This window comes from Cervus canadensis, chromosome 13 (assembly GCF_019320065.1).
Source record: "Cervus canadensis isolate Bull #8, Minnesota chromosome 13, ASM1932006v1, whole genome shotgun sequence".
In the NCBI taxonomy this organism is placed as follows: Eukaryota; Metazoa; Chordata; class Mammalia; order Artiodactyla; family Cervidae; genus Cervus; species Cervus canadensis.
Window position 1 is genome coordinate 47,818,950 of NC_057398.1, and position 22,133 is coordinate 47,841,082.

Sequence of the window (22,133 nt, forward strand, 5' to 3'; positions counted from 1 at the left end):
TTATATGTATTTTTCAATTGGTTGATGATTTATTTACAATATTGGTTTGATTTCTGTGATACATCAACATGAATTAACCATAGGTATATCTATGGACCCTCCCTCTTGAATTTCCCTCCCACCTTCCGCCCATTCCCACCCCTCTAGGTTACTACAGAGCCCTCAGTTTGAGTTCCCTGGGTCATAGCAAATTCCCACTGGTTATCTATTTACATATAGTGTATATCCTCCCATGCTACTGTCTCTTTCATCTCACCCTCTGGCTCCTGTCTCCAAAAGTCTGTCCTCTATGTCTGTGTTTCCACTGCTGCTCTGTGAATGGGTTCATCAGTACCATCTTTCTTAAGCCTGTATGTATACGTATAGCTGATTCACTTTGCTGCGCAGCAGAAACTAATGCAACATTATAAAGCAATTATATGCCAATAAAAAAAATAAAGATAAAAATTTTCAAAATACCTTTTCTAACAGTGACAATCCTTGGTTTGCATCTTTATATTTTTGTTCCTAATAAAACTAAAGGCATTTCAATTATATTACATGGTTTTATTGTGTTACACAAGGTAATATATAAACTACTAGTATATAAGTCCAAAAGACCTAACTAAATCATCACACAGAAATACATGCTGTCCTCAGAGAACCAACTTATGGTTACCAGGCAGGGAAGGTTGAGGGAAGGGATAGTTAGGGAGTTTTGGACTGGCAAGTACACACTGCTATATTTAAAATGGATAACCCACAAGGACCTATTGTACAGTATAGGGAACTCTGCTTAATGTTATGTGACAGCCTGGATGGAAGGGGAGTGTGGGGGAGATGGGAAACATGTCTATATATGATTAAATCCTTACACTGTCCACCTGGAATGATCTTGATATTGTTAATTGGCTCAACTAAAATATAAAATGGGCTTCCCTGGTGGCTCAGATGGTAAAGAATCTGCCTGCAACGCAGGAGATCTGGGTTCGATCCCTGAGTTGGGAAGATCCCCTGAAGGAGGGCATGGCAACCCACTCTTGCCTGGAGAATCCCCATGGACAGAGGAGCCTACAGTCCATGGGGTCACAAAGAGTCAGATACGACTAAGTGACTAAGCGCACACCAATATAAAATTAAAAGTTAAAAAAAAAAATGCTTGCTGTCAAATTTTCCATTTTTTTCCTTCCAAGAAATGTGTGATTTCATACAGGAACCACCAAAGTAATAGCAGCCCCAGCACCAAAGGCTGAGCCTAGCTCTCCACCTGCCTTCATTAGCCAATCTTCCCATCAATTCTGCATGCAGGTCATCTCAGCCACCCTGTCACTATCCTCTGTCGCTGTCATCTATAAATGCATTGCAGGCATGCACGTGTACATGATCCGTCCTGTCCGGCTCTGGGAGACTCCATGGACTATACAGTCTATGGAATTCTCCAGGCCAGAATACTGGAGTAGGTAGCCTTTTCCTTCTCCAGGGGATCTTCCCAACCCAGGAATCGAACCCAGGTCCCCCACATTGCGGGCAGATTCTTTACCAGCTGAGCCACAAGGGAAGCCCGATATTAACTGAATCAGCATCTAACATTCCTTGAAGGTGATTAAAGAAATGTCATAAAATGTGAAGATGCTGGGCTCTAATGAGAAGATGAAGTGTGGGTAGAGTCTACTTCCTAACACGTACGGATCACTGATTAAGTGTAATGGTTGGCGGCTCAGTTGTAAAGACTCTGCCTACCAATGCAGGAGATGCAGGAGACTCAGGTTCCATCTCTGGGCTGAGAAGAAACCCTGGAGGAGGAAATGGAAACCAGCTTCAGTGTTCTTGCCTGGAAAATTCCATGTACAGTGGAGTCTGGAAGGTTACAGTACATGGGGTTGCAAAGCGTTGGACATGACTTAGCTACCGAGCACACACACCGCGTGAGGCAATGTGAGTGCATAATACTGCTAAGACGACCCCTAGTGCTTTCGATCTAATGGGAGGAGAAATAAGTAAAAGACCAATGTAACATAAGGCAGACGTCCTAAGTGCTAGAGAGACACACAAATAGCATAATTTTAAAAAAAGAAAACAACTGGCTGTGACGTCTCAAGCTTGAACATGTCTCATGGTCACACAAGGGCACCTGGGCAGGTCTCATCCCAGGCCACGCACAAACCTGAAGTAGAGTTTGATCTTCTACTCAAAACAAAATCTGACCCTATTTCCTTTAACAGATTTCTGATGTGTCAACCATTATGGAAATTTCCTCTAGTTAGTAAAGATGATGACAATGGCATATTTAAAACCTTGAATAAGTTTCTTAGTACTCCACATATTGAAATAGAATCCATATCCAATTTTTCTCAAAAAAAACAGAACCCCACAAAACTCCCCTGCAGAATGAATACAATTTAAGTCATTAGAATATAACTTTGATCATTTCAATCATCTCAAGAACATGTACTGACTATTGTCTGTCATACCAAACGAAAGACAAAATCTTACTGTGCCCATGTGGTAAACATGACATACATTACATTAATGTAATTAATACATTACATTACATACTAGAGGTTTCTGTGACAAAGAAACTAGGGCTTTCTAGATCAAGTCTTTCAGGTATTTCTCATTCTGGTATAGACAGAACAAAAAAAGGAGTAAACAAAAAACAAAATGAATTAAAAAAAAAAAAAACAGTATTAAAGAAGTGATCCCTGAGTTTACAGCAATTTTAAAAGCACAGCAGAGGACCATGGTACTGATGAACTGGAAGGAAAGAAATACTCCAATGGAGTGATGACATATCATAAAAGACACTTTGATAAAGTTAGGAGGAGTGAGAGTAAAAGAGAACTGCAACAGTGATGATGATCACGATCAGAAGTGGTGGTGGGGATACTGAGCAACAGACAGATGCCAGGACGTGGCCATGAAATTTAGATGACAACAGAAAGAAAGAAAGCCAGTCAGTCAATAAATCACCAGCAAGAACAACAATAACCAGTTCTGTAATCAGAAAGGTGCTGAAAAGGAGTGAAAACTACCTAAGGATTCACTTCCTTTTATACATAATAAACTTTGAAGAATGTATAAAATGTATCTCAAGAAAAGGGGCTGAGGAATCAGGAGAATTAGAAACCACCTGAGCAGATTTCAGCATCCCTCAAAGTTATCAGCCAGACGTCTGGAAAGTGCTTCAAGAACAGTACCAGAGCAGGAAGGGGCACCCACATGTGGTGCAGCATGGTGCCAAGCCAAGCCAGGAAGCAAAGACCACTGAAGCTTCGACAGGACCCCACGTGGGCACAAGTGGTGAGGGACAGCTGTAGACCAGTAGCTCTCAGTGGGAGTGGCACTGCCCTGGGGCCATTTTTGGATGTTTTCAACGATCACAATGGGAAACTGGAGCCGGGCATGCTAGACAGGACAGTCTTCAATAACAAAGACTTATCTTGTATCCTGCAAGTCTTGCCAATTTCTCACTGGACTTTTCTGTAGATGGAAAATTCCTATTTATGATTATCTAAATTTAGAAACTAATTCCAATTTACTGATAGACACAAAGTTTCCTACACATTTTAATCACTACTAAATTTTCAAAGACTGCAGTTTCCTTGAATGTAAACTGAGGAAGGATTATACTTTGTTTCATTTGAACTTATATCAGAATTGTTCACCATTTTGGAAAATCATGTCATCAAATCATGGTGTTTAATATAACATACCTGCATCCATCCGCATTTGCAGCTGTTACATTTATGGTTACTCCATGTATGTCTGTGTATACTTATTTAGTCATCATTTCAAAATTTCATGTATAAAGAACTTTTGAAAAATGCTCAGTTGAATGTTGTTTGACTTTTCTTTTTCTTTTTTTTCAAAGAATGGCACTTTATTTTAAAAAACTATGGAACGCTTCACGAATTTGTGTGTCATCCTTGCGCAGGGGCCATGCTAATCTTCTCTGTATTGTTCCAATTTTAGTATATGTGCTGCCGAAGCGAGCACATTTGACTTTTCTTTAATCCAAACTTACGCATGAGAAATAGGTTCAAATATCTGACTATCTCATTATATCTCTTAGCAGAGTAACGAACAAGTATTTACATAGTAAAATGCATTTAAAGTTATCTTTCAGGACTTCCCTGGCAGTCCAGTGGTTAAGATTCCATACTTCCACTGAAGCGGCCTGTTTCTGAGCCCTGGTCAGGGAACTAGATCCCACACGCCACAGCTAAAGATCCTGTGTGCCACAACTAAGACTTGGGGCAGCTAAATAAATAAATATTTTAAAGTTATCTTTCTTTTTTATAGCTGCAGCATTATTTTAATTTCAAAATCCAATGTATAGGTGGTTATATTATTTATAAATTTCATTTTGAAAATAAAGGGGGTATATTCCAAAAGATGCTATGAAGAGAGGGCAAGGAATCAGATATGGCTGGTACCGACCGCTTTAGCTGCATCAGCAAAAACTGTAGAATAGATTCTAATTTTCCTATAGAGAAAGACAAAGGGCAACAGTATCAAAAGTTGATGCCAGCAATGAAGAAGAAAACATCACCTGATCATGACTAGAAGAGGAGACTGGAAAGGGCAGGTTTCCTGTTCTTTCAGCTATACCATCTAACCAGTCTGCATAAACAGCTAACTGCCTCTCATTCACAGAAAAGGTACAAGCTTTTTTGTCAATAACTGCAACTGAGATGAGCCCTAGTAGTTTCAGAAATACTGCTGTTTCCATGTCATGATACTCTATTGGAAAGTATCCGACAAAAGACAGGTGGGAAGTTTGAATCTGCAGAACTCTCTATTTTCTGTTTTATATTGCTTTTAAAGAACTAATTTCTAAACTAGTCTAATCTGTACACTCACTGCAGTGGGGCAGAGACATTGAGAGGGGAGACATGCAAGGGAAAGGAAAAGAGGAAGCTAAAGTGGCTATATACATAGCTCATCACTTCTATGATGAAGGTTGTTAGTATTAAGTATCAATTTGTTATTATTAACAATTTGTACTACACATAATAATGGGAGAAATGTATATACAAAGTAAAACCCTATTTGGTAGAGTTAATAATATTAACAAAGACCTTCAAGTTTCTCTTTAAATATCATCTTCTCAATGTAGTTCATATATACAAGGGAACATTACTCAGCCATAAAAAGGAACAGAATTGGGTCATTTGTAGTTATGTAGATGGACCTTGAGTTTGTAATACAGACTGAAGTCAGAAAGAGAAAAACAAATATCATATATTAACGCATATGTATGAAATCTAGAAAAACGGTACTGATGGACCGACTTGCAGGGGAGGAATAGAAATGCAGGTGTAGAGAATGGACTTGTGGACACAGTGGGATAAGGAGAGGGTGGGACTAATTGAGACAGCAGTACTGACATAGATATCCTACCGTGTGTAAAATGGGTGGTCAGTGGGAACCTTATAACCCAGGTTGCTCAGCTTGGTGCTCTGTGACAAACTAGAGGGGTGGGATGGTGGGGGGTGGACGGGAGGCTCAAGGAGAAGGGGATATATGTATACGTTTAACTGATTCACTTTCTTGTACAGCAGAAAGTAACACAACATTATAAAGCAATTATATTCCAATTAAAAAAAAAATATCATCTTCTCGACAAGGCCTAAAGTGACTCCATGTTTAAAATCACAACTTACTCTGCAATCTACATTTCCAGTCCCTATAGTGATGCTCAATTTTGTCCCATAGTTCTGCTCAATTTCTAGCATGCTACATAATTGACTTATTTATTATGATTATCATTGCCTCCTGTTACTAAAATATAAGCTCCACAAGGGGAGGAACCACTGCCTGTTTTGTTTGCTTTAGATTCTAGCATCTAAAAAGGGGGGCTGAAATAGTAGGTGGTCTGTACCTATTTGTGGAAAGAATGAACAGAACACCTATCATTAACTGAATACTTTCTATGTACCAGAAACATCGTAAAGTGCTTTACAGAGAGGATTTATTTAATCCTTACTAATAGAGCCTGCAAGGTAAATATTAGTAACCTCCCTATCACAGGTGAGAAAACTGGAATCTTGAGAAGCTAAGAAAGCTGTTTAACATTGACAGCCAGTGAGCGGGAGGGCTGGCATTCGTGTCAAGTCCAGGCAGTGAGAGAGGAAAGTCCGTCCAATGATCGATGCACTGGACCTTGGCAGAGCTCAGACACCATCACTCTCCCCTCAGGAGATGAAGAGGTCTCTGGGTCACTCAGCCCCAGTGATAATCCCAATTTTACTCACTGGCACCCTCAGCAAGGGGCTTCCCTGCTGGCTCAGATGGCTTGGACAGCAAGGAGATCAAACCAGTCAATCCTAAAGAACATCAACCCTGAATATTCATTGGAAGGGCTGATGCTGAAGCAGAAGCTCCAATACTTTGGCCACTTGATGCGAAGAGCCGACTCATTGGAAAAGACCCTGATGCTGGAAAAGACTGAAGGTAGGGGGCAACAGAAAATGAGAAGGTTGGATGGCATCACTGACTCAGGGGACATGAGTTTAAGCAAACTCTGGGAGATGGTGAAGGACAGGGAGGCCTGGCGTGCTGCAGTTCATGAGGTCGAAGAGAGTCTTAGCGACCGAACAATACCCTCAGCAAAATATGCATAATAAAAAGCAATGTATTAATGCACCTGTGTTCATAAATACCTCAGTTGGGGGTCTTACAAGCTTTGATAGGTAATTGTTGACTTAACACCTCTAAAACAAAGAGTGCCTTGCCCCTAAACACTTCGTGAGACAAAAGGAAATTTATCAAATGCAGTAAAAATAAAACTTAAGAATAGAGAAGAGCATGGCTGATCTCAGCTTCCTAAAGTGACATTTTACATTTTCTCATTTCTCAAAGTATCTTTGAGGGACTAACCTTTTGACATTCCGAGCTATTTTCTTTCATCTAACAGCATCTTCTGCTGCATGTTCTCTATTCAAACTAGACCAGAGGGAACAATGACAGTCTGCATATATGATGCTACTGTTTAATCAACCCTGAATAAAGCGCTCGGTACACATAAGAGAAGGCACGTGTGTCAAGGGACTCACGAGAGGTTATAAGAAGGGGTTGCCAGGAGAGGACTCATCTGTTCACAGGAGAGGAGTAATGCTCCATCAGGCTGAGGAAGTTCTGAATACATTTCTTTCTCTCTTTTTTAAGACTGAATTATTTTAAGATAATTCTACAGTACTGTTATCTGATAAGGCAAAGACAGTACTAAACTCTTAACATATAAATGTTCATAACCGCATCACAATAAATTCTTCTTTGGTATGCCCTTCACTGAATTATCTCAAGTATTTCTAAAATTTCAAGTTCTGATGAATCAAGATACAATTGTAGCTACGTCTCCTCCTAGTCAAAGGCACAGAGTCTAGAAAACTAAGAACATTAAGTGATGCTACAATCTGAAGACAAGTTAAAAATACCAAGAAAGGAAAGAGTATCCCCAAGAAGACAGGTCCTCCAGAAGCAGGTGACCACAGACAATGACCTGCAGGGTGACTCACACAATTCCTCACGTCACTTTGAGTGGCCATCGTTTAGAATTAAGGCTTAATCCCTAGTCTAAACTATGGTTTTTCCAGGAGTCATGTATGGATGTGAGAACTGGGCCATGAAGGAGGTTGAGTGCTCAAGAATTGAGACTTTTGAACTACGGTGCTAGAGAAGACTCTTGACCAGCAAGGAGATCAAAACAGTCAATCCTAAAGGAAGTCAATCCTAAAGGAAGTAAATCCTAAATATTCACTAGAAGGACAGATGCTGAAACTGAAGTTCCAAAACTTTGGCCACCTGAGGTGAAGAGCCAACTCACTGGAAAAGACCCTGATACTGGTAAAATTTGAAGGCAGGAGGAGAAGGGGATGATAGAGGATGAGATGGTTGGATGGCATCACCAACTCAATGGACATGAGCTTGAGCAAGCTCCGGGAGATAGTGAAGGACAGGGAAGCGTGGCATGCTGCAGTCCATGGGGTCACAAAGAATCAGACATGACTGAGCGACTGAACAACAATAACAACAATATGTAGACAAAATTATCTCCAAAAAGACTTAGGCTCCTTCACTCTTTTATATAGTTAGTTTCTAGACCTCCATATCTTTGGTGTTATAAACAGCAGTAGAATTTGCTCAAATTGAGCTCCTATTACAAGTACTATACCCACTGAATCTGCAAAACTGAAAATTTTAAATTACAAAACAGGTAATGCAGAGTGACTGCCCCCCCTAAGGATACCAATGTATGCTAAAATATATTGATTCTTATAGAGTGATTGCCCTTTTAAAATTCAAAACTGCATCACTCAAAGAAAATTACAAACTATATTTATTATTTATAAAGAAGCTAGAAATCTTAAGTGAAAACAATGCATTTCTGTTTTCAAAAATCCAATTTTTACTCTCTTTAGATAACAGAGGATTTTAATCTCCTCCTAATCACAAGGAGAAAATGCTGCTTGGATCAAAAGCAGCAGTTACATGCACTCACTGCATTTCAGATGGTTCCGACCATTTTGAAAGAGATCAATTTTGCATTTCCATTTCTCCTGCCTAAACCATCACGAGGGTTTAACTTTCCTCTAGTCCTTTACTTTCTAATCTATCTTTGACATTATTACCAGAATTATCTTACTAAATCATCATAATCATGTTATTCTCTTGCTTAGAAACTTTACATAGCTCCCTATTTACTACAGAACAAAGTCCAAACTTCATACCAGAGCATTCAAGAACCCCATAATCAAAGCTCGTTTCATCTATCCAGTCCCCTGTTGTTGAGTCGCTAAATCGTGTCCAGCGCTTTGTGACCCTATGGACTGTAGCCCACCAGGCTCCTCCATCCATAGGATCTCCCAGGCAAGTATACTGAAGTGGGTTGCCATTTCCTTCTCCAGGAGATCTTCCCAACCCAGGGATCGAACCCTCACGTCCTGTGTCTCCTGCATTCCCAGGTGGACTTTTTTTTCCTTTTTTTTTAAACCATTGAGCCTCCAGGGAAGCCTTTCAGTTCCCTATATGACAACAAAGCTCAACAGCTCCAGGGCTTTAAGGACTGGGTACACACAGAACCCTTCCCTCCACTGATCAGCCTCACTCCTCTACTTTTTTCATGAAGATATTCCTGATCCTCATAGTTACAGTTACTTGTTTCTTCCTTTGCATTCCCACCACACACAGAGTTTTACCACTGGAATGATGCCTAGTGTATCATGTTTAGTATTATCAGTGGCTGCCTGCATTGCCCTCTAGCTTGCTACTGCACAAGATCAAAGATTCTCTTTGGTTTAACTCCAGATTATCCGAGCTATCTAACAAAGAACCATGTACATGGTGGTTGCCTTGAAGTGAATGCTAACTGAGTGAAAGAATGAAAGAACCATGCAGTCACCCATCCATCCATAAGAAGGGGGAAAGATGAAGCTGTGAATCAAAGACAAGCTTTTGAACACCTGCACTTACACATATCATCACCACAGGTTTTTCAGGATGCAAGGTAAACTTACCAAGATCAAGTAAGAGTGTGTGTGTTTTTGTGCACCTGCATGCACACAAGAACACATAGATGCACAAAATTTTAAAACCAATACCATTTATAATTGCTCAGAAATAAATACTCAGTTGTAAATCTAACAAAACATAGACAGGATCTATATGAAGAAAACTATGAGTTGATAAAGGAAATTATAGAAAATCTAAGTAAATGGAGAGACATATCATGTTCACGGATTAGAAAACTTCATATAGTAAAAAATGTAAATTCTCCCCAGATTGATACATAGATCTAATGTAATTAGCATCAGAATCCTAGCAACAAATTTTTTAGCTATATAAAAGATTATTCTAAAATATATTTGGGGAACTTCCCCTGGTGGTCCAGTGGTTAAGACTCCACGCTTACACTGCAGGGGGGCGTGGGTTCAATTTGGTTGAAGAACTAGGATCCCATATGCCACAGTTAAAAAAAAAATTTTTTTTAATTTGAAAAGCCAAAGGAACTAGAATAGCTAAAACTATAATGGGAAAGGAAAAAGGGAAAGGTATCAGTCTACATGTATTTCAAGATACTATACAGCTTATGGTGATTGAGACTGTGTGGTATTGTTAAAGGCATAGACACACAAGCAATGAAACAGAATAGTGAATCCAGAAAAAAAGATAAAATCTTTTGGATTCAGGACTAGGCAAACCACTCCTAGACAACACCAAAAGAACTATCCCCAAAATATTAAATACTATTGATAAACTAGACTTCAACAAAATTAAAAGATGAGTTATATACTAGGAGAAACTACCTCCAAATCATGTATCTGATAAAGAACTAGAATCTAGAATACATAAAGAACTCTCAAATCTCAACAGTTTGAAAAATTAAACATTTTATTTAATGCAGAGAAGGTAACTTTCCCACAACACATCATTTAAATCAGCTCGTATAATCTGACTGAGGGAAAAAGCTCCCAGGCTCTGCAGTTACTGAAAATGTCAGTTGGTCCAGTTCCCATAATGTCAGGCAAGGATGAAAGTGTTTTCCATAGTAAATCTTCATATTTTACTGAATGGAGAAGCTAGAAAACTTAAAAAAAAAAAAACGTTCAAAAGGCCTTAATGTTATTAAACTTGCTGTATAATGATAATATCTCATTGTCCCTTCAGTAGTTTTCAATTTTTACTTTCCTTAGTTGGGAATTTCTACAAAAAGAAGGGTGAAGAGGCCCATCTGTTACAATTGCCGATCTGCCCTAAAACCTGATTCTTGACTCATGTCATCATTATTGGCAGCAACTAACGGAGGGAGGAGTATACTATACTGGGAGCACCATGAGGAAACATCCTTTTAAAGAAATTAAATTTTTCTCTCTTTCATGAGCATATTTTTTAAAAAGTAGCAGAGTAAGAGCACAATAAACTCAACTGCTATCAAAACAATACTTGAAAACATTTCATTATTTTAATAACAGTCAGGGCTAAGTTAGCAATTGACATTGTGGTGGCTCTTATTATTATAATTAAAATTATATTCTAAGTTTTAATTTTAAACTCCATAATTAAACCATTGCCATCAATAGGCTAAAAGTACTTCAAAAGGAATACATTATTGTTTTGATCAAACTATTTAAAAATGCATGATATTTGTACCAGAAGAACCATTTCCATACACAGGCAAAGATAGCCCTGGGGAAATGACTAGTGAAACTTCAGATAAAATGACATTTTAATCTTCCTGTACAAACCACATCTCCTACCTAGCTTCATAAGCATGTCAGCTCACTTTGTCACTTGCTGTATTACATTAAGAAAAATGTTTTTATTTTCTCACCTTTCCTTCTAGAAGTGGCATATGACTGACATTTCAAGAGGAATCGCCTTTACTTGGAAATATTTTCTTTTAGAAATAGTACTCCAAAAGTATACTTCAACCTAAATTCCATTAAGACATATTTTAAATTGGGGCTTTTCATAAAAGCGTTTAATAAACATGCATGTATTTCAGCTCAGCTAGATCATTTATATAATTTATAGATGATCTAGATAATTTATAAATGTAGGCAAATTTTAAATTATACATTTGTAATATAAGTTTCAGAAGATAAATTAACATATACTTCTTATTTGCTCCTAGCAGGTCCACTTTTGTGTTTCAGGATCCATGAAACCCTTGAAAGTATATGCAAATTTTGTTATGTGTGCTTAGTTTTAAACAGTTTCTCAAAAGAATCTGTGAATCATTGGTTTATTCCCAAATGACCATTATATTTATAAATAGCATCTCTGAGCAGAAAACAAAACATGACTTTTGGAGGACTTAAGTAACCACGTAGCTGTCCGTTTACTTCTATACCTATATGCAATTAGTTTGGATTTACCAAATTTTTCAGATGCTTGCTTGTACATCAAGCCAACCTAAAAATTATGTCCCCTAGAAAATGTTCATAGTCAAACCTCAAAGAAAATTAGGTACCTAGTGCTGGAGGAACTAGCATTGGGCCCTGGAATCGTGCTAAAGTAGGCAGTAAGAACTAGAAAGGAAGAAGAGCTTCTCTGACTTACAACTACATTAGTATTTGAGTGCAAAACATTACTAATATTTAAAATGCAAATATGCTCATTAAAATTAAAAAAGTAAATCTTTCTCTTACAGTGATATGTTGAAGAGCTACAATTTGGTAATATACCTCAAAGTTTTTCAATTCAAACCTTTTAAGATAGGTCTAGGACGTCCCTGGTGGGGCCTTGGCTAGGAATCTGCCTGCCAATGCAGGGGTATGGGTTCAGTCCCTGGTCCGGGGAGATCCCACGTGCCACAGGGGAACTAAGCCCATGCACCATAACTACTGAGCCTGCATTCCCTAGAGCCTGTGCTCCACAACAAGAAAAGCCACCACAATGTGAAGCCCGTGCACAACAAGGAATAGCCTCTACTCACCACAACTAGAGAAAGGCCACATGCAACAACAAAGACTCAGCACAACCAAAAATAAACAAACAACATAAAAAAATTGCAAAAAATAAACAGTTTAATTAATTAATTAAATAGGTCTGTCTACACTACTCCTCTATGTACTGACAAGAGGAGGGACCTTTGTCTCATTCATCCTTCTATACTGAGTGTTAGACATAGAGGCCGGTTAACACAGCCAATTCAAATAGCTTTTGATTAATTATAATGCTGCATGATCTGATTAAATACTATAATTTGAACTGTTGAAAGCTATCCAAATTTGGAAAGTTTCAGAATGCTCTAAAATAATGGAGGGTCAAAAATAAAATAAGTCATATTAGGGACACTTATCAATCTCTTCCATTGAATTATCACTTCTAGTAGCGTTCCTTGAGTCATTTCATAACAAGTCAGTGGCAATAAACATACAAGTAATTGGCCAAGTAACAAATATTTGATTAAAATATGGAGACAATAAGTGATTCCAACATCAGTTACCCTAAAGTTTCTTAAATAAATAAATGCAGACTACGTGACTACACGCTAAGTCACCTCAGTCATGTCCAACTCTTGGCGACCCAATGAGCTGTAGCCCACCAGGCTCCTCTGTCCATGGGATTCTCCAGGTAAGAATACTGGAGCAAGTTGCCACGCCCTCCTCCAGGAGATCTTCCTAACCCAGGAATTGATCCCGATCTCTTCTGTTTCCTACACTGGCAGGCAGGTTCTTTATCACTAGCACCACCTGAATGTGGAAATTTCACCAAAAATATAGGTAAAAATAGAATAAAAATACACAGTTGGAAGTCTTTTCACATTCAACCCAAAATAAAATTCTGAATAAAAGAGAAGCATATAAGATCATACAAGTAGAAAGAATTGCTAGGAGCCATCTCATTTAAGGCTTCCCTGGTAGCTCAGCTGGTAAAGAATCCGTCTGCAATGCGGAAGACCTGGGTTCGATCCCTGGGTCAGAAAGATCCCCTGGAGAAAGGAACAGCTACCCACTCCAGTATTCTGGCCTGGAGAATTCCATGGACAGAGGAGCCTGATGGGCTACAGTCCACAGGGTCATAAAGAGTTGGACACTACTGAGTGACTTTCACCTTCACTTTTCTTTTATCTCATTTAAAAGGGGAAAAGGTGTTCAAAAACCATCCTTTGTTCACTTCTGCAAACAGGAAAGGAAACTGGCTGAGAAAAGCAGAGGATTCTTAAATCTGGCAGTGCCCACTGATAACAAGAGTATTTATTCGGGACTGTTAGATCAGTCACTGGTACCGGTTTCTTTATCATTCATATTCTTAAATCCTCTCAGATAGGAGTTGCATATGTTCCCAAACTACCATCTCAACATAGTTCCAACAGGTTGGAATTAACCATACACAGAACACTCTAAAGAGGTGAAAGCTTATTAGATTAACTGATAAAAACATAGATCTCCTTGATTTGTAGTTACCATCACGCAACAGCAAAAAACTAACCTACCCAGCTATCATTCTTCAGTTTGATATCTATTATCAATTCTAAAAGCATAGGTCCCTCTTGCTTACATCTGAAAGTTGGAAGAAAGGCAGGTATTTGAGAGACATCATGGAGGAGTCTAGAGACAGTCAAGAAGAATGAATCTCCTACTGTCTACAAAAGAAATACTGACTGTACCATGGTAAAGAAAAGTGGAAGAGAAGTGGCGGGATGTAAACAGGGACTTGAGAATGCCTAGCAGTGAAAAAAAAGATGGGGAGAGAGCTGGGATGAAGCAGAGCATGGGCAGTTCAGGCAGAGAGAACATACCAACCAGCAGGCAATTTTAAGATAAGGAATACAGTTTACTGAAGGAATGAGCGAGTGAAAGAATGAATGAACCACCAAAGCAACCAATGAACAAATCAAATAAATGAGTACATGAATGAGTGAACCTGTAAGTGAATGAGGCTGATGAATGGTATGCTGGAGCTACGGTACAGATAGTCCTGAATGCGAAGCAATGAGTTTGAATCTTTCCTAAAAGGCAAGATAAGAAAGGCGCTCCTTAAGAATTGTATAATGTACAGTCTGCCTAACTGTATGCAGACTTGCCAAAATCAAAGAGAATTCACTGAAAGCTTTTATCACTATAAAATAAATGATTGAGTAAAATTAATTTGGAAGCAGTAGGTAAAATACAAGAAATAGAAGACATAACAGGTAACTACAAGTTAAGCCACTATTTTGACTACTCAAAACCAACATGATAGGCACATGATAACTAGAATTTCAGTGTTAATGATCTTCTTAAAAATTGAGATATAAGTCACATACTAAAATATACATGCTCTTGAAGGATATAATTCAGTGATTTTAGTACATTTGCAGTTATGCAGTCTTACCACTATCTAATTCCAGAAAATTTTATCACTGTACCTATTAGCAGTCACTCCCAGTTCTCCCTCCTGCCAGCCTACAGAATTAACATGCTGCAATCTTAATATGAATTTCTATTTTTTATATCTCCCCAAGGTGCACATATGGTGATTTGCATTGAAGAGTCTCAGTAGAACATAAAAGATTATTTACTAAAGAAATAGTGCCAGAACTGAGGAAGTATCAAAGAAGGAAATTTTCTGACTACCTGATGTGGCATTTTTATTTTCACTTGGTAAGTAACAACTTTCAAGGTTCATTACGTTCTTAAAGTATCACTTGGTTTCCCAATTACAAAAGCTTAAGAGTTTTTTTCTGCCCTTTGGATATCATAACAACCTAAATATAGTGGCCAGATCAAAAGCTAGTTAAAGAAGATGGTGAACATCTAATCACCCACTGCAGCAACCACAGCCTTAGATCATCATTGATTTTTCCTCCAAGTCACAGAATGAAACAGAAATTCACCCAAGAATGCATAGATATTTCTCTGCAAGTCCCCAGATGGAATTAGAGGGTTATAAGTTCAGTTGAATTTCTTTTTTTTTCCCATTTAAGGTCAACTAAGAATGACCCTCCACTAAATTTTATACTTATAATTCTACCATTGGGTTTGAGATTGTTGTTTAGTAGCACATTTTAAAAGTAAGTAAATCTCCAAATATCTCTCATAGATTATTACTGTGAATCTTAGAAGAAACCTTCCCTGGTAGCTCAGCTGGTAAAGAATCCACCTGCCATGCAGGAGACCTTGGTTTGATTCCCAGTTTGAGAAGTTCCCCTGGAGAAGGGATATGCTACCCATTCCAGTACTCCTGGGCTTCCCTGGTGGCTCAGACAGTAAAGGATCTGCCTGCAATGTGGGAGACCTGGGTTTGACCCCTGGGTTGGGAAGATCCCCTGGAGGAGGGCATGGTAACCCACTCTAGTATGCTTGCCTGGAGAATCGCTATGGACAGAGGAGCCTGGTGGGCTGCAGTCCACGAGGTCACAAAGAGTCAAACACAACTGAGTGACTAAGCACATTTGCCTTTATATGCCAATACATACACATACTTTTTTCCCTCTGTATTCTTTTAAAAATGCAAAATACCTTTATTTTTAAAAAATATTCTTCTAGTTAATGAAATCAGGCTGAACAAACACAAAATAGAGCTTGACTTATTTTTCCTATTCTATGAATATGGCCCCAGAGACTGAATTTACAAATAGGACAAATGTCGTACAGTTCTCATCTGCCCCTTTCTCACTCTGCCTCCAAGTGCTGCATTCTCAGGACCCACACCCCCTTCATACATATACACACCAATTATAAAGGTGTTAATATTAAAACAACTGTTTCGATGATCTTCAGCTTCTGGGATCAAAAAAATAAAACCAAAGCCAAACGAATATAAAGAATGTGTTTTGATCAATTCACTTTTTCCAATCAACTATTAGAAAGATCCCCTGGAGAAGGGAATGGCTACCCACTCCAGTATTCTTGCTGGGATAATTCCATGGACAGAGGGGCCTGGTGGGCTACAGTCCACAGGGTTGCAAAAAGTCAGACACTACTGAGCGACTAACATGTTAACTATTAGAAGAATCTATTTTCTAAATACTTCCTACAATTCTTTGAACTGCTCTCTGTAAACGAATATAAGTGAAACATGTTTTCTAAAGTGGCCAGGTCCATTAAGTTCACTGGGCATGGTCTAACCCTTTATGTCTCTTTCCAGCAACTCCTGATTTTGGGAGGGCTGTAGCGGGATTGAGATAACAGGAAGCCAAGGGAGGTGCCTCCTCAGGCACGGCAGCCACCAAGCTCTGTCTGAGCCATACAGAGGAAGAGGTTTTATTTTCTCCCTTCACAATGCCTCAGCACCCTGAGGGGATCGTCCATCAATAATTCATGAGCAGCAAAAAGAACATGTTCTAATCAATAAAGAGTAACGTTGAAACTCACAGCAGGTTCCACAGGACTGATGGGGTGTTATATTAATATCTGATTAAACTTCCCAGAAAATTTAATTTTTCATAAACCAAAGACCTAAAATTAACCTTTTAACCTTATGTTTACAAAAGATCTTTCCCAAGGGCACAGAAATATTTTAGAAACATACCTTAATGAAAGCAGGAGGCTAAAAAGAGTATTTCAATACCTAGGGGATTTGCTCCAGATCACACAGAAAAAGAGAATTAGAACTTAGTTCACCTCACACTTACCTAAAACATTCTTAATTGGAGTATTTTTTACACACTTTTAATGATTATGTTCAAGTGCATGTTATAGGGACTTTAAAACACACTCATTTTTAAATCGCCAATTCCATATATTCAAGAAAAGGAATTTGGAGTACTTTGCATCTTATTTCTTCTTTTCCAGTAACCTCCTTTGTCCATTCACAACAAAACAATCAAATCGCAAGCCTATGTGGATTTCATAAAGTCAAATTAGTACAAGTCTAGCTATATATAAAATGAAGAAACTACAAGGATATATTTCACAGCACAAAGAATATAGCCAGTGGTTTATTATAACTATAAATGAACTATAATGTTTAAAATTATCACTATATTGTACACCTGAAACTTATATAGTAAATCAACTAAACTATACTTTAAAAAATTAGTAAAAGTCTAAATTCTCCAGATTTTGCTTATTTATATTTTGGGATCCCATAAGAAACTTCTCCCTGGCCACAACACATCTCAAAGTGGCCCTGGATCCTCCATCTGGTAAGTCTATATCATCTCTCTACTCACCTGGAGGAACACCCAACTAAATAACCCCACAAAAAGGCGTTAGACGAAGATAGTGAAATTTGATTTAATGCAGAAAAGGTGACTTTTACAAAGCTTTCATAGTGGGCAGTCAGATATTTTCATCCTCACAGAGCAGCAGCATGGTTAATAAACTGCTTCTAGAAGCTCCTGTAGAGATTTATAACTTTCGCTGGAAGAAAAGCTGGAGATTTCTTTTTCATTCTCTGACTGTACTTATAAACTACTTTCTGCAGCCCAGCGAGCCTCTCCTCGCCCAGATCGACAGCATCCTTGCAGAGCTGACAAGCGGTGATGGATGTACCCACCAGAGTATTACTGAGGATTTGAGAGGCTGTTACCGCCGTGTCCCCCCGCACTCTTGGATGCAATCCTGTGCAGTATTTCCCCTCAGAAGCTCAAGATTCTGAGATGGGACCAGCCTCAAAACTCTAACCCAGCCCTCTCTCAATGCAATTTCTTCTCTGATTAACACTGAAGAAGCAATGTGTTTTTGCTATTTGAAGCTCATTGTTCTGTTTGCAACAGTGTCAGTTTGATTGACCCCTTATTATTAAACTATAGTTTTTAATGAAACTCCATTTCACCATAGCATCTAAAATACTACAGGTGAATTAATTATACCCTAGAATAAAATAATAACAGATTTCCTTATTTCAAATACATAATGGGAAGCTGCTGTTTTACTCCTCTAATTATGTAAGAATGGACAGAGTAATATACCCTCTCTATCAACAAATTTCAAGGATCTGCTTTTATCTTTTTCTTTCTTTTCTCCACTCAGAATTGTTATTAATAACAGGAGCATATCATAATTTAATTAGCTGACACTGACTGGCAATCTATCTAATTGGAACCATTCATAGAACTATCTATAAAGGCAGATTCTGCATAACTAACAACCTTCATAAATAAGACCTTTAGAAATCTCACAGAAAGATATAAAATATTTGGACATAGTCATTATGTTCCCATGTCACTGGAGACTGGGGGCACAGAACTTCCCCTGAAGGGGACACACATGGCTGGTTCTGAAAGCATGAAACAGGTGCCCTGGGTAGCACAAAATTGCCCAAAAGTCAACTTGGCCGCCACCTCACACAATTATTTAAAGATATACAATGACACAGAAGTGTGGCTCTGTTTATGAGTGCCATGGAAGCATTTCAGGAGACTGAGTCTTATTAACCTGCCCAATTGAATTGAAGGGGGGGAGTAGTTGCGTCTTAAGAACATGATGGGAAAGGTAATTACACCCAAATATCACATTCACGGTCTTGAGATAAGGCTGTGGGGCAGTGCCAAAGAATCTGCCTGTCAATGTAGGAGACGCAAGTTCAGTCCCTGGGTCAGGAAGATCCCTTGGAGAAAGAAATGGCAACCCACTCCAGTATTTTTGCCTGGGAACTCCCATGGACAGAGGATCCTGGCGGGCTATAGTCCATGAGGTTGTACAGTCAGACACAACAGAGAGGCGGAGCACAAGATAAAATATACACTTAATCTTCCTGAAAAGAGCTTGGAGACAATCTCTAGAACACAGCCATTATTCTTTGTGTTAGTAAAGTGTATGGTGTACATGCGACTTCTGAAAATTGTATACATATACACTTTTAAGAAACAAAGCCTGTGGAACTGAAAAATGATAAAATCATTTTTAGGTTTATGTTCATTCCTTTTATAAAATGTCAGGTTCCTTGGAAGTAGATTTTTTTTAAACAAAAATACCAATAAAAAGAGGAGAAGGAAATGGCAACCCACTCCAGTATTCTTGCCTGGAGAATCCCATGGACAGAGGAGCCTAGTGGGCTGCAGTCCATGGGGTCGCAACGAGTTGGACACAACTGAAGTGACTTAGCACACACATGTCAATAAAATAATTGTTTAAAATGTGATTCCATTCTCAGTTCACATTTTCATCCATCTACAACTCTGCAGAAACTGGGCTATATCAAACTGGAGTTATCTGAGGCCACAGGGTTTTTCCCTGTATAGGATTACAGTAGTTTTCCTGAGAAAGCCCCACATGCAGTCCAATAGGCTGAGCTCTCTAGTAACAGCTCTAATTAATTAGGTGTGTGTAGTGGAAAGAACATGGACTTGGGAATCAGATCTAACCTTCAATCTGTGCACTGCCATTGTAGCTACAATATGACCTTGACAGATTTTGTTGACTTCTCTGAGCTTCAGATTTTTATTTGTAAAATGAAGGCATGCTAGTAACACCTAACTCATAAGGCTGTTATAAAAATTAGTTAATTATGTAAAGTATGTTAACTAACTTAAATTAGTTAAGTATTGAGCACTGAGTAGCTGCTCAAAAAAGAGCAACTTTTATTCTAACAACGATAATATATTAATTTTGGCTAATAATACTGAGTTGTTTAGGATCACATTAAATAATTTTGTGCAAATATTTAGAGAATTAAAGCCACTATAGGCATCTCAGCTTCACCCTCATTTATCTTGATTATCAAAGTATGGTTGTTGAACAGCTGCTATATTACTCTTTAAGGAGCCTGCAAACCAAGGAGCACAGGATCTGGAGTCAGATGATCCTGTGTTAGCTCCTAGCTTGCCCACCTTCCTAGCTGTGTAATCTTGAGTGAATAACAAACTTCTTAAGGCCTTAACTTTATCATCCCCAAATAGCAGGTACTAAAACAGTACTCACCTCACAGATACCATGAGGGTTTAATGAAACAATTCCTGTAGATTCCTTGGCACAATGCCTGGCACTTGGTACTTCCTATGTGTCAGGCATTACTATCTATTTAGTGACAATTCAAGATCATACCTCTGCTACAGAGGCTTAGAAAGCCCGAAGAGTCTTGCCACCATCAAGGAGTAGATGTGGGAATTTATTCCAGGTCTGTTTGACTTATTATAATAAACCATATGGAAGATAGACTTGGCCTCAGGGAGCTTACATATTTGGAAGAAACACGTAAGAGACTGGACACTGGGACTTCCCTGGTGGCCCAGGAGCTAAGACTGTGTGCTCTCAATGCAAGGGGCCCAAGTTTGACCCCTGGTCAGGGATTTAGATCCCACATGCCACAATTAAGAGTTTGCATCCCACAAGATTGAAGATCTCGCATGCCACAACTAAGACCCAACACAGCAAAATACATAAAATAATAACGATAAATATTTTTTAAAAGATACTGAACACCACAAAATAGTATGCTCTGTGATCTCACAGGAAAAAATACACAGGTCTCAGGGAGCACCACATGAGAAGGAAATGGCAACCCACTCCAGTGTTCTTGCCTGGAGAATCCCAGGGACAGGGGAGCCTGGTGGGCTGCCGTCTGTGGGGGTCGCACAGAGTCGGACACGACTGAAGCGACTTAGCAGCAGCAGCAGCAGCAGGGAGCACCACAGGGGGATGCATAGTTAAGTGAATAAACATAGGACGTTTCAGAAGGCAAGAATAAAGGTAATGAAAAAATTTACACGACCTCACGCTTAACCCTTTTCTTAAAACCCAATTTCCAGACATGTCTAGCAGCGCAGAATATCTGAGTATCAAGGATCCAAGCCACAGGAGTGCAAACGCACCAAAAGGAGGGAAATGCTTGTGGACTGAACTCAGGAGGACAAGTACATGCAGGGTAATGTTGAGGGTTTGAGAAACAGTCTCCTGCTGACCTTTTCAAACAAGCGGAAAAAGTTTCTTCTTCCACAGCTAAGGAAAGACTTTAAATATAACAGCACACAGACCTGAGGCATGGTGAGGCACGAAAGACTGCTAGGAGACCTTCCCTGAAGGTGAGTTTTGAGGAGGACAGAATAAAACGGCCTGGGACTTCCCCGGTGGTGCAGTGGTTGAGAATCCACCTTGCAATGCAGAGGACATGGGTTTGATCCCTGGGCTGGGAAGATCCCCTGGAGGAGGAAATGGCAACCCCCTCCAGGATTCTCTTGCCTGGAGAATCCTCATGGACAGAGGAGCCTGGTGGGCTGTAGTCCACAGGGTCGCAAAGAGTCGGACACAACTGAGCACAGCACAGCAGCACAGGGAACTCAGATCCCACATGCCGTGGGGCAACTAAACCCAAGGACTACAACTACTGAGCCTGCGAGCCACAGCTAGCGAGTTAGTGCACAGAGAGGAAAGATCCCGCGTGCCACAATTAAGACCCATGGAAGCCAAAGAAATAAATTAGTTAATTAATTTTTTTTAAAAAAAGGGACTTGAAAGGGAAGCAAGGTAAAGAGAACTGGAGTAGGAAACAGGATGACAAAAAGGAGGTAAACTGGCTGAGGAATCTAAATAATGGAGTCTCTGCTCCAGAGACATAGACCTGTAATTAACAAGCCAACAATGCATTCTGAGAGATGATGCCTCAGAAAGAAGGCTGGAGGAAAGAGGAGGAAACAGCTTAAAATTTCAAGCTCCAGACTGTGGCTAATCTAGTGAAGGGTGATGGTGCTGTCCATCTACACACTGGGGTACACTGACAGAGAACCCATGGATGGCTCTGTGTGATTTTTGAGTTAGACTCGGGCCATTTTCTTGTATGTC

General features: G+C 39.2%; 1 protein-coding gene and 1 non-coding gene across 2 annotated transcripts in view; both read right to left on the bottom strand.

Moving 5' to 3' along the window:
• SMYD3 (SET and MYND domain containing 3) overlaps positions 1-22,133 on the bottom strand; it is a 726,401-nt gene that overhangs the window by 344,581 nt on the left and 359,687 nt on the right. The window lies entirely within an intron of this gene.
• Positions 3,869-3,975, bottom strand: LOC122452694. Its single transcript, XR_006272842.1, has one exon. It is a non-coding gene; the product is annotated as a U6 spliceosomal RNA (small nuclear RNA).